Genomic DNA, 13408 nt, shown 5'->3' with positions numbered 1-13408 from the left:
AAATAGTTTGAATAAGCGCAGGTGATTTATCATTTTTTGTCACCCGATAATCAGTCATGTCAAGAGCTCTGCTCTACGGTGCTCTATAATCCTTTATGTTGTCAGTTAAATGTTGAATGATTAGTCTCCAACGATACACTGTCGACTGGTAGTTGACTAATTGAATATTCTGTGAAACCCCTACTGCCTAGTAAGGTTAGTGTTTTACGAAAATAGCAGTCCCTGATGTGTAAATTCATTTAATATTGCACAGGCTAATACATCAAGAAGAGGTTGGCATCATTTGTTGTTCACAACCCGCAAAGATATTTGGTTTTCATTGCTATAAAACAGACAATGAACAAACTCTTACATTTGAGAAGCTGTCAATCAGCTAATCAGTTAATTGACTATTCATTCCAGCACTAAAGCTTTACACAGTTTCAAAGACTTTACGCTACATTAAAAAACCTTGTGAAAGAAATGTAGGACAGGAGTAGTGAGTGTAGACAGCACCCAGACCTCCATAATCTCCACCCGGGCTGTACTGGAAATCTTCCCACACCTCCACAGCAGGCAGCATCTGCTGGGAGGAGATCCCCAGCTGCTCTCTCCGCTGCTTTTCCAACACATGGCTGGTCTCCACTGGCCTTTCCCTGAACATGGCCAATTGTCTGTGAAAACAGTCCATTGATAATGGATATCTGACACCCCACCACTGACATGCGCTGATTACTGAGCTGATGGAACAATCAACAGGGCCAAGAGAAGTGCCTTGCTTCCCGATGCAGTTGTTGGAGCCCATTGTGCACTCTGATTATACCCAGATTTCACATACAAAGCATGTGCGTTGTCTTTGTGTTGCGTACCTGCAGTCTGTTCCTTTTAAGATGCTTGCATTGATGTTACAACTCTATGTCCATTATGATGATTATTATTATTTTTATCATTTTGCATTCTCAGAGGAACCCCTGGAAGAATCTCAGCTGTGAGAACTAGCGTGAAATAGACATTAAAATCATTTCAATCATTCGTCTTTCTTGTCTCTTTCACCTTCTCTAGATCTGAGTGACTGCTGGAGAGTGCAGAGGAAGCATTAAAAGAGGCACTGCAGCGTTGAGTTAAAGGTTAGTTTCTTTTCCTTTTTACCAATCGTAACACAATGCTCCGAAAATCTACTTTTACTGAAATGTCATGTGTCTACAGTGTCGTGCAACCTGCTGTTAAACAAATATTTGTTTTATACTTTTTTCCACCTCTCAGTGCTTCAATCCATACCTTTATATTACAGTTTAGGTTTTACGATCCCATTATTCTACTTTTTTATTTGTTATCTTCCTTCCTGTGATGTTTTCCACCCTTGCTTGATGTATGTAAGACAGCAGGTCCCCTCCGGAGGTCATTTCAGATTCATTTAAAGCAATTTTATTGTTGTGTAATGCACTTTGATGCTGGGTATTATGTTCATGTTTTATTGTTTATTGAGAATTCATCTAAGAAGACATAAATTCAGTGGGACATAAAATGTATTTTCCCCTGCTGAATATTATTCTTCTCCAATACAAAGTAAGAAAAATGACAGCTTTGTGGATGCATTAAATGTTACATTATATTTATATATTCTTCAGATGGTCGTCATGAGTACAGAAGACGATGTGTCATAACCTTTTCTATACAACCTTGGATTAAAATGCAGCAGCGTGCATTTGGGAAAAAGTTATTTGCTGAAGCTGCAGCGTAGCATATTTTTTCTGTTCGATTAAAGCTTATTTAACTGGAATATTCTCAGCCCAAAACCCAAAGTGTACTGTAAACTCACAAAGAGGCTGACACTGTGAATATATGAATAGAAAATTAGCAGGTCTGTTTTGACCCTAGAGGACGCCGCCGCGGCTCAGAGGACCAATTTGTGGATGCACCCACTGTTTAGATTCAGCGTGTGGAAAAAACTGTCAGTTATGCAGATAGCGCAGCCTTCACGCCCCGACGATGGATTGCTTATGGGTCCGATACATATGGGTTGAATAATGTGTTATTGATTTTACCCTATATCAGAGGGGAATACAATCGCACGCTGACTGTACTCTACATCCACCTGTCATTGTACAAGCTGTGTTATCAGGAGGGAAAGAGAAACAAGAAATGAATCATGTGTCGTCTGGGAATCTGTTGGAAACTGTTTCTCAGGCTGAATACTGAGTACAGAGAGACTTTGTAGTTTCATATCAACACATTCCCACATGTGAAAAATGGAAATGTGCTGAAGTTACTTACAGAGAATATAGTTTGGATCCTTTGTACCCTGCCTAAATGGATAGGAGAAATTTAACTGGTTGTGTTAATGTCTTAATAAATCACCATTGTCCTCATCATTCAACAGACATCTCATTATTAAGCACATGTTGCTCAACTTCCTACCTTCTACCAACATTAAAAAAAGTTTAGGTGCAACAGTAAGTGGACTGACTTTATATAGTGCTCTTCTAGTCTAACGACTACTCGAGGTGATCTACAACACATGCCACATTCACCTACTCACATTCATTCACTGATGTTGACCTACTCATCAGCAGCGATACAGTGCTTTGTATCAGAAGCAGCCACAGTATTTGGGGTTCAGACATGCAGCCAGAGACTCTTTGGTCCCATTCGCTATCCTTGTAGCCACCCTATCTGCCTTAAATGATGTCTGTTAGGTTGTGCTGTCACATTAAATATGTGTGATTATCTGATCTGTGCATCACTAATTGATATTCAGTGAGCAGTAATGATCCAAAAGAAATAAAACAAGTGAATTACTGACTATTCTATAAACAGAAAATTAATTGGCAACTATTGTCATCAATGATTTGTCAGTGATGAACTGGCTGTGAGCTCTCAGATGTGTATATTTTGTAGTTTTCTGTCTTTTATGGCAGCAAATCTGATAAATGACAGTGAATGAGTATCTCAAATATACTAGGGCTGTGTGATATGGCTGAAATTAAATGGATAAAAACATGACTTAGAATCATAGAAACAGATTTCTGGTTCAATTACCACAGTATATTGAAAAAAATAACATCAGAAAAAATGGGCAGAATTTTGTAAATTCACGTTGTCACAGTTTGATACCTTGATACAATAATATTTTCCAGTGTGGTAAAGGAGAGTCTTTATTCATGCCGAATTGGCACATGAGTTTGGATATAACCTGGCTGTTTCTAATGGATTCAAACCTGCACATTCGTCCCTTTGCTGTCAAACTCCATCCTCTCACTCCACACTTCTATGTTAAAGTCTGTACTCCTCCACCAGTGCTGGTTCAGGCAGGGTTCAGTGGCTATTTACTGAGGCATTGTGAGTTATTCTGGCCTTGTTAAATCCTATTTTGTTTTGTGAGAGTGGAGCTCAGCCTCCTCCAGGCCTGTGAAGGTGGAGGACGAAGCCGGCATGCCGACCGGGCACCCAAAGAGCAGTCCAATTTTTCATCCTTATTGCCCGTGACATATCCAAAGTGGCAGCGCGCCGTCCACGGAGAGAGGGGGAGAAAGTGAGAAGCATGCAGCTCAGATGGAGTGAGAGGACAGTGTCTGTACTTCCGCCTTCTGTAGTCCTGAGCAGGGCCCCAATTTTCTTTGCTAAAACAAATGCAATTCAGCTGCGTTCATCAGGGCAGACGAGGTTAAACTAAGAGTCCCAGGGTCCCCGGCTCCCTGTAACTTACTCCGCCTTCAAGCTTGTCGTTTAGCCAGAGAATGAAGGCGTTGTTGAAGCTTACTAACAGAGAAGAAAGTGTGTGTTAGAGTCCAGTTCCCTCACACTTCCCTGACACTGGCTAAATGAAGATGTTACACCCACCCTCTATCCCCAGCTTTCTACCGGCATGAGCTTTCTGCCGCACAGCGCTCATTTCTCTTGTGACTTTGTGACAAATTTGTTGAAACCAGCCACCATTTTATTCACATATGAACCGCTTTTCTGCGTGTGTAATTTGCAAAATACTTTCAGCGCAAATTATGCACAATATTTTGATTAAGACACCTCCGTTTTGATTAAAAATTGGTGCCAATCAAGTGTTGGAATTTTAGCTTGATTTTACTTCTGTGGATTTACTTTTTCATCTGATTACTTCTTGTTTTTCTTCCGCCTAAATTTCATGCCCTAATTCACATCCTGTGTGGATTTGAACTGGGGAAATGAGGTCACCACATAATACGAGCGTTTAGTGAGTAGTTAGTATTTTTGTTCCCTCATGAATCGGGTGTTTTAATTCAAATCACCGGCGTGTGTATTTTCTTCAACACCTTGCAGTGATTCTGAATTGAACAAACAATGTGAGATCTGCGCTGTCACATGCAGGCAGTGCAGTGATGGAGGGCCGTGAAGGGCACTGTCAAGGTGACTTCTGGGGGTGGAGAATATAGGAGGATGTGACTTCAGGGAGCCTACGTGACTGAGAAATTTTCCTGACAGATTGCCCCCCCCCCACTTTTCTTTTTTGCTTTCATTCACACGGTCGAGATTAAGATCTCTTGTTGTAATTATTGCTGTGTGGGGCGGCCTAATTCTGCCAAGTCGATAGCATCACACCCGTCAGGTGCTATAGAGGGTATCTGGCACCAGCTGTTCATGTCTTCCACATGTTCCAGTGGGCTGCAGTGGATGGTAATGGCACCGTTATGTGATACATGTCTGTTGATCGACTTGCTTCTGGAGAGCTGCCAACCCCTCCTCGGCTTGCTTCCCTCCCGTAGCTCAGGAAGTTGAAAAGATGATGAAAAAAGACAAAAAATAAAGTAGAGGAAAAGCCTTGGGTGTCTGATAATTTTTTACACTTGATGTACAATAAGGGCATCAATCATCCTCTGCAGTCCCAAGAAACACATCCGGCCGCCTTCCCTCCTCCAAACACAGGTGCTTGACAGACAGAGTCAATTGTGCCTAATGAGCAATTGTGCTGCCATGTACTATACTGTCTGTTGTACACAGCACGGCACGGATCCAACCAGACTGCTTCCATCAGCACGCAGACAGACTACACTTCCACCCAAATAACTTTTGTCAGTATTCATTTCTCATGAAGACAGCTTCCTTGTGTAGGTATTAGACCAGCACCCGGCTGAAATATAAGGAGTGAGAGAGCTGAAAAATGCTGACGACCGACTAGTTATTTCCGGTGACCCTGTGTTCAGTGCAGCCACACCAGCTGCTTGTAGAAGATAGAAATGGTGGCTTTCTATGTTGTTGACCTTCCACAAACATGAATATAATGAGCATGAATACATGAAATTATTATCTCCGCCAGATGTACTCCTGGAGGGCATCATACGTTTTGTATGTGTCTGTGTGTGGTTCTGTCCACAGCTAATTATATAATATTTATATATAATATAATATTTCCTCAAGGACATCTCATGGTTGAGGTGATTCACACATTTTTGGAAAGCCTATTTTATTGACTGCCCTGTTTTATGCTGCAGTTGACTCCTGACTCCTCACTCCTCTTAACCGGCTGATCATCAACTCCTTCAGTTTGCCCCCAGAGACACATAGTGGACATCTGCACTCTACTAACAAAAAAATCATACTGTTTATCCACCTCTCCTCGTCCCGCTGTAGTCCTGTGTCCTGGGATGTTGTGGCGGAGACAGCTGGATTGGCATGACTCTTATTCCCACTCTCTTCCTCCGTGGAGCTGTCAGGCTGGTCAGGTTGGATGGTCAAAAGACGCCGTGGGCCGCAAGGGTCTCAAAGCCTGTTGCTCGTAATCCACAGGCACGATACGTGTTTCAGCAATAAAGCCAGAAAATGACAGTAAAAAGCTCAAATGTATCATAATTTGGAGGAGCTACTGGCCGCTGCATCTCCACGCACCGCCGTTGCCATGGAAAATAAAACAATAATTACACCATCAACAACCATTTCTGACTAATGTAGGAAGACATTCATATGATATATTCTCCAGACATAAGGGAACATGCTTATTTGGTAAAATCATAATTGACCATTACCAATAAAATTGTGTCAAAATAATTTTGCATATTGTACAGCCGTACTGAGCAGTGGAGTTTAATCATTGTTCTGTAAAACTGTCATAGAAAAATTGTGGTTGTTCAGGAAAGGGAGAAGTTACCTTCATCATAAATTTTGAATGATTCAAAGGACATCAACACAAACAGAACGGAAGGAGTTAAAGAGAGAGAGAAATCAAGAATGCAGGTCTGTGTTTGAGCATGATGTGATTTGGTTGAGTGCGTGTAGGTGCTTCTGTGAGTCCACATGTATATGTCAGTGTGCATTTGTGTTTGCATGGATGCTCGTGGATGAAACCCTGTAGGTCGGTTTGGGATGTTATCTTCCCGCTGCAGCTGATGGATCTATTGAGCTCAATAGTGATGCAGCTTAATGTCGGGTGACTGTCACTTAAATAGACCATTGGGGACAAATCTGAAGCTTCAGTGGCATCAAGATGAATTTAGTGCAGAGCCTAATGGGACTTTTTATGGACATTGCTTTTTCAGACTTTACATGTGCAGCGAATGTAAGATTGCATTTCTGCCGGGGAGTTGCTGGCGTGTTTATATGTCAGTTTGAGCTGAAGAGCGAGTGCTGTTGAGTGCTGGATCGTGACTTTCCTTCCTGTGTGGGAGCTGCTGCTACTCCCACGCATCATCTCAGTCTCTCTTTTCTCTCTCTCCAAATCCACTGGTCTTTAACCTCGGCTCAATTCTCACTTAACCACCAATTTACTCCATGTCACATTCATCCATTAAAGAAACTAGCAATTTTAGTGAGGCATATAACATTCCTGTTATTGAAAAGCTCATTTTCGAATGTGCTTTCAACCCAGAATCAGACACTTCAATCATACTTACAACCTATATCCATATGGTGTGGAGGATTTTTTCCGGTACCGGAAAACTTTCATAAAACTTTAATCATACCCAAAACACATGCACAAAAAAAAAAATCACAATTATAAACAATCATGACGCATGATGCATGTGATACCATCTCAGGTTTCTAAAAACGTGTCATAGTAATGACCACACTGCCCACATAGCGAGGCTTTCTGATAACACTAAACAAATTTGAATATTCTGAGATTTCACTCACGCTGACCTTGGAGGCTCTGTGTGGCTGGGCAGTAACGGGGGTTGCTAAGGTAATTTAATTACCGGACCCTCCACGGGCAAGGGTAATTACTGCTCTCTAAATCCCAACTAATCCCCCTTCTGAGTCCCCTACACAGACTTGGCCCGGGGCGCTCTAACAGGCGGCGCTGACTCCTCGATCCCGTCCCAGACAGGGCCACTCCAAAAAGAAACACTGATCCCGTCTGCACTAAGATGCTCCTCAGTGGCTTCATTTGCGTAAAATGAGTTCTCTCCATACTGTACTGTGTGTCTGCCTCGATGTGTCTTTCAGTGCAAAGGGCTTCAGTCATCAGTCCCAGTGAATTCCTCTCACGTCGCCTCTCCCTTCCTCGTGTGTGTGAGTCAAGGGGACTCTCAGGTCAAAAGGGCCACTTATCTCTCCATAAGACTGTCGTAATTAACACTGCTGGGATGAATAGGATGTGGCCTCTGTGAGCAGCAGTGCCTGGTGACTGGAGTTAGAAGAGAAGGACAGGAGAGAGAGGCTACTGAGCATGCTAATAGAAGGTTTCTACTTCCTCTGCAAGGCTTATTTTTACATTGAAGTTATAAGCGGATGGATAAAGGTCAACTCTGAAGCAATGGTGCACGTCTGTCTAATATATATATATTAAGACTGTACAAACTTTACATAACTGAACAATTTTTTAGACTGAAGCAGCACAGATTGATTTTTTAGCCACTTTGGAGAAACAAAACAAGCCGTAAACACAACATTTACATAAGCGATCGTTTGTCTGTTAAAACATCCATTAAACTCAGAACAACATTTTCATTCATCAGCGGCTCAGGCCATCTGATGAGTGTAATTCCTGCTAGTCCTTTTAGCCTTGTTTGGTCTCCATCAACTCCTGCTAATTGCTTCAGTATCGTCACCGGCTAGTTGCTAACTCTGTCTGTCTGCCAATGAGATTAAGATGCTGAAACACACCATGGAGTTAATGGCAACTGCAGAGCTGCAAAGTACATCACTACAAGTGACTCCTCTCACATCACATGTATTCATTTGAACCATTGTTGATCAATTGTTGAGTTAAGCTTGACTTTATACTGTAATAACAGATTCCAATGCTTTTTGAACACTTACTCTAAATTCCTGTCATCAGAGTGTCCTTGAAAGCACCAATAAGAAGGTTCACAACCTCACATGTGCAGTACAACCTTGTGTAACCTTGACAAGATCATAACAATAACAACAAGAGAATATGTTTTGATAATACACAGGTATGAATGAGAAGAAAAGCTGCCTGAAAGTTGTAAATCAGTGTTTTGGACAACGCTCAGCAGTGGGTAGGTGTATGCAAATTGTAGCTAAAATATTCAAAACCACAGTTATTGTCCTTTTAAGTAACTTTATAACCCACCGAAGTTGTTAGGAGTTTAAAAAATGGGAAATTTAACAAAAACAAGCAGCTCTTCGGTCTTCCTCTGCTCCTCTTGTAACCTCAGGTGGCAGCCAAACATCTGCGTGACATCAGTGGCATTGGAAAGTGTTGCTGACCCCAGCAGGTGTTGTGTGTAACTGTGTGTCTTTGTGTGTGTGTGTGTGTGGGAGGGGGGAGTTTACGTACAGTATCTGCTGCATGCATGCGAGGGTGCGAGCAGGGTGACGGTAAAAGGAACATCTGTGTGTATTGAAAAGAGCTCCATATTTGAACAGCCACTTATCCCTCGATAAAGCTGTAAGTGATTTGTGGCAGCTTCCTGCCTGCAGGAGAGAGAGAGAGACAGACAGACAGAGAGAAAGAGAGAGAGAGAGATTAAACGAGAGCATCAGCTGTAATTAGGGCTACTTTCCTCCATTTGGAAGTGCATGTCTCTGTCTCAGAGAGAATTAGCACCAGATTCTCTGGGTGGGCCAAAGCAATACAAGTCGAATGGGGCAAAAATTAAGAATTACACAACCTAATACCACAAAACGGCAGTGACATGTCCGGCAGAGGGCCTGCTGAGAAATTTTCAGTGGAAACAGGATCGATATGAAGGAATCTGTCATTATACAGTATCAGTCAGATTTCTCATCTTTGCATCAGGCTCAAAAAACCTCCCTGGTAACCCATGCTCTTACCTGCCAACTGAGTTCAAACGCACTTATCGTACATTGCTTTGGACAAAAGTGCAAAAGTCCAGCACTCAACAATTTTATGTCCAGTGCCAGCACAGGAGGTCTTATGCCCTTTCTGTATCCAAAGAGGGTTTGGAGGAAGTGGTGCTGAATGACTTTGATGAAGGAGTCTGGAGTTTGTAGCCGTCATAGACCTGTAATTGAAATTTCCGTCTTTCCCTAACCTAAAATGTTTCTGTGTCTTATACAGAACCATGGCTGAACAATAGTTTCCTGCCATAAACACAATCTTTCCGTATCCCATTAACTTTAGTTAGTTTACTTTAGTTAGTTAGTTGCCATGAGCATATATCGTAAAAACTGTATTGTTTTAAAAATATTAGCACTGTAATGTGTTGTCTGAGGGCCCTGACACACCAGGCTGATGGTCAGCCATTGGTCAGTGTCCGTGACTTTAGTTTTTGTGACATGTTCTGCACTTTTATGAAAAATGTGCTATATTGTGATGAATTTCGTTATCTGGATAAAAAAACGACCTATATTTGGATTTGAGATTTTGGACATATCACACCTCCCGAATATGGACATGGCAAGTGCAGAATTCGCTGCCAAGGACAGATAGTGCCTTTCTTAGCACTGAATTAATTGTTGTAGACAAGTCTAGCAGTCACCTTGTTTTTCATGCGTGATGCAGGTTCTAGATTTTATCAGGAAAATGTCCTTTGTCCTTTTGCTCGAGGATACAGTGTACCACTAAAATGAATATATACCCATGACTTAATTACTTCTGCCTTTCGAATGCTTATTTCTCCAAAATGTAGCTGTAATATTTGTATCAGTTTTTACAATGACGATAACTAAAGATGTAACCTTTTTGGATTTACATTGTTGTCCACACGTAATACAAATTGTGTGAAATAGAAATGAGTGTATAAAATGTGAAGTCGAGAGCAAATCGGTCCACATCTCTGAGTCACAAAAGCTTCTTCCTGTTGTAAAGCTTCACATCCTCTCTCTTAGTGGTTGAATAAGACCAGTGATTTACAGTGTCCAAAGGTGACCATTCAAATGCTCTTGACATTTGGGAAATTGTCCTTTTTGTTCACCCATCTCCTTTTATTTCACCGCCTTTTTTCTTCTAAATGCCATTTCGCCCTTTTCAGTCCACCTTCACCTTGTTGATCTCGCTTCCTCCCTTTTCCCTTTCCTGTTTCATCTAGGTCGACCACTCACAGGCTCCTGGTCGGAAAGATTTGCTTTTTTTGCTTTTCTGCTCATATTCCTTGCTCTTTTGAAATGTTGAAATGTGGCACTTGACTTTTCATTAAAATTCAAAAGCATTAAGTGCTGTTGCAGCATTTTAAAATTGCTTGTTGTCACTTTCATCTTCTCTTTGTCCCATCAGTGGCAAAAATGTTCCCCGATGTTTTTGGCCTCATCTTGATGTTTGAGCCGTCGTTTTTCTGCTTTACATTTCTTAGATGTCATGTGTCAATCACACAGCACAGCCATTAGCAGACTTGTTTTTGTTTGTTGTTGTTTTTTTTGTACTTATGTATGTATTAATTAGGATTGAGTACGGCTCTTTACTCAGGTTTTTTATTCATACTCCTGACAAATGGGGGCAGCTTAGGGACTATGGATACCGTGGATATATTTTTTAGATCCCCTGTCAAATACACAAATTAAATCAAATAAAGTGAATATCACTAGTAACTGCTAACTGCTGCTAACTGTAGCTGCTGACTCCATCAGGGGAGTGCTGGTGTTGTTTACTATCAGACTTCTTGAGGTACGAGCTATGGGCTAGCCTGTTAGCATACTGACGTTGCACTGACATCTTTAACATGACACCAAAACTGTAATTTCTTCACAGTTTGTTGATAGTTTTGGTTATTTTTTGCATTTCTTACAGATTGCACCAACCCCAGTATCTAGCATAAATTCTCCAAGATACCAGAGATACCAAATAAAGTGAGAATTTCATTGAGTCTGGAATAAAAGCTTCTATTTTCTCAAGGAAATATTCTGTCCAGCAGGAAATAGGATGTTCACACAGTGCACATTTGTGCTCTCAGTCTTCTGATGTCAGTGGTGTTTTAACACAGATAAGTGCTGCACCGTCAGAGCTCAGTGACGTCCACAGAGGGCAGTAATCTGCACCCAGAGACCCAGCGCAGTCATTAGTGATTTACCTACGTTTTTCCTCTGTGGAATATGAAAACAACTCAAACATGTAGACTTTCCAAAGTGTTTACTCTCTTTCTCTGGGTAATTGTTTGGCCAAAAGCATTATTTATCTTCTGGTTTACGTTTGAAGGGGTGGAGGTGTGCAATTTCCAGCCCCTAGCTGTGATAGCGGACAGCCTCTGCACCGCTAGGATGTGGTTTTGGCTGAATTTGTTGGGAAAGACAATACATATTCTCCATAGATGATGGCATGTACCGCTCAGCATGGATGCACTTCTTGCCCTGCTCATTAGGGTTGAACTATAAGACTGCTGTGCCACAAATCTGCACCGGCCAGTAATCGATCCCTCCAAGGCCTCATGACACAAGGCACACACAGAGCCAACGCTTATGTGCAGAGGAGCAAGCTGTGCAGTGTCCAGGCAGGGTGTTAGTTGGTAATCATTAACATGGACTCCCTGTTTGCTTTGCTTCGGTCCCGGCTATAGGTCTGTTAGCTTTTATACATGTTGTGTGTGTGTTGTCAACAGTGCCATGTGCCTCATTGACTTTATCAGCCTGTGCACTTTATTTACTCTCTCCATAGACACACATACAGTATGCAAGTACAATACACACACATTTGACATCTGTTTACGCCCGCAGTCGCTTTTCTCGCACAGTTACAGTTTGCTGCAGACTTCCTGTTTCCCGGCAGCTCACAAATGAGCTCGAAAGACAGATGTGATGTTGAATAGAAAAAAAAGGGTTCTTAATTAATCAGTAGATAAAACAAGCAAGCGAACACTTTGAAGGTAAATTCAAGGATATCCTGAGGAGAGGATTGATTGGATGACCCCTTCAGGGAAATTAATGCGAGGCTTGTTGTGGCTGTAAGGGCAGACAGGAAGCACAGAAGACAAACGGCAGGGCGCTGCACAACTATTACTCATAGATTCAAATTTACAGACATGAAAACTTTGGAGGTGTTAGACTTTCGTAACGGCCAAAGTTTATTTATCTATTATTATTATTTATTTATTCCTTATTTATTGTACATATCTGACTAAAATGTATCAAGACATATACCGAAGTACTCGCCAAGGCACAAATAACATATCCTGATAATGACCGAAACACAAATACTGTGAATGAACTATGAAGTCAGGCGCTGTGGGCCTGTGTATGCATGAGCTGCTTTCAGTTTTCTCCCTTTCAACTTTCATCTGCAGTGATGATTTTATTACAAACTAAAAGTTATTAAAAAGTATAAACCCAGAGGCTGAAAAAGATTTCATTGAAGATAGAAACTTAGTAGAAGTCGGTGTAAGAGAAGCTAATTCACTCAACAGTGAGTTTTGGTGCTGTGCCATAACACAGAGGAATATAAAAGATATTACAACTGTCAAAGCCATCACCAGGATTGATTTTAATAATAATAATACCGCAATTCAGATAATTAACTGTACTGCACAATAAAACAGGGCTCTAGACACTAAAACTGTGGTACTACATGGTACAAATAAATACATAGGGTGCATATTATGAAAACTCATGTATAATAACTGTTACAATTACTATTATTTAAATTCTTTTGGTTGTGAGCTTATAATTGGCCTTCATGGTTAGGTTTGGAGCATGATAATTACAGAACCTGATTAGACAAGCTCTGATCAGTGGTCTCATTCTGAATAGGTTTTTGCCCTCCAGCTAACCAGTCCACGCACCAGTCAATCAAGCATGCAACAAAATGCATCACCTCTCTATAATAATCATGTGAAAAGCAAATTCTACCCAATCGGCAGAATAAATGTAACTATGGATATCATGACACTTCACATTTCTTTGTTTTTTTTAGGTTAAATTTAGGACAATGTTGTGCTTGTGGTCTGGTGAGGTTAAGGGATTTAAACCAGTTGGTTACGGTGAGGAAAAGATCATGTTTTGGCTTAAAATACCTGCTTGGGCACCACAAACATGGCTCAAGATGTTCTGACTTCCCGTCAAAAATATTTTTTTTTTGTCGCCACAAACACAGCTGGAAATTGTCCCCGGG

At 41.3% G+C, this 13408-nt stretch overlaps 1 protein-coding gene across 6 annotated transcripts in view; it reads left to right on the top strand.

Moving 5' to 3' along the window:
- Positions 1 to 13408, top strand: part of syt1a (synaptotagmin Ia) — a 180454-nt gene that overhangs the window by 78794 nt on the left and 88252 nt on the right. For all 6 annotated transcript variants that reach the window (XM_084345343.1, XM_084345345.1, XM_084345341.1 and 3 more), the window contains one exon: positions 1042 to 1106. The gene's annotated coding sequence lies outside the window, so the exon portion shown is untranslated. The remainder of the gene's footprint in view (positions 1 to 1041; positions 1107 to 13408) is intronic.

The sequence above is a fragment of the Pagrus pagrus genome, assembly GCF_965226575.1.
Source record: "Pagrus pagrus genome assembly, chromosome: 23".
In the NCBI taxonomy this organism is placed as follows: domain Eukaryota; kingdom Metazoa; phylum Chordata; class Actinopteri; order Spariformes; family Sparidae; genus Pagrus; species Pagrus pagrus.
This window is presented reverse-complemented; position numbering and strand designations above follow the sequence as displayed.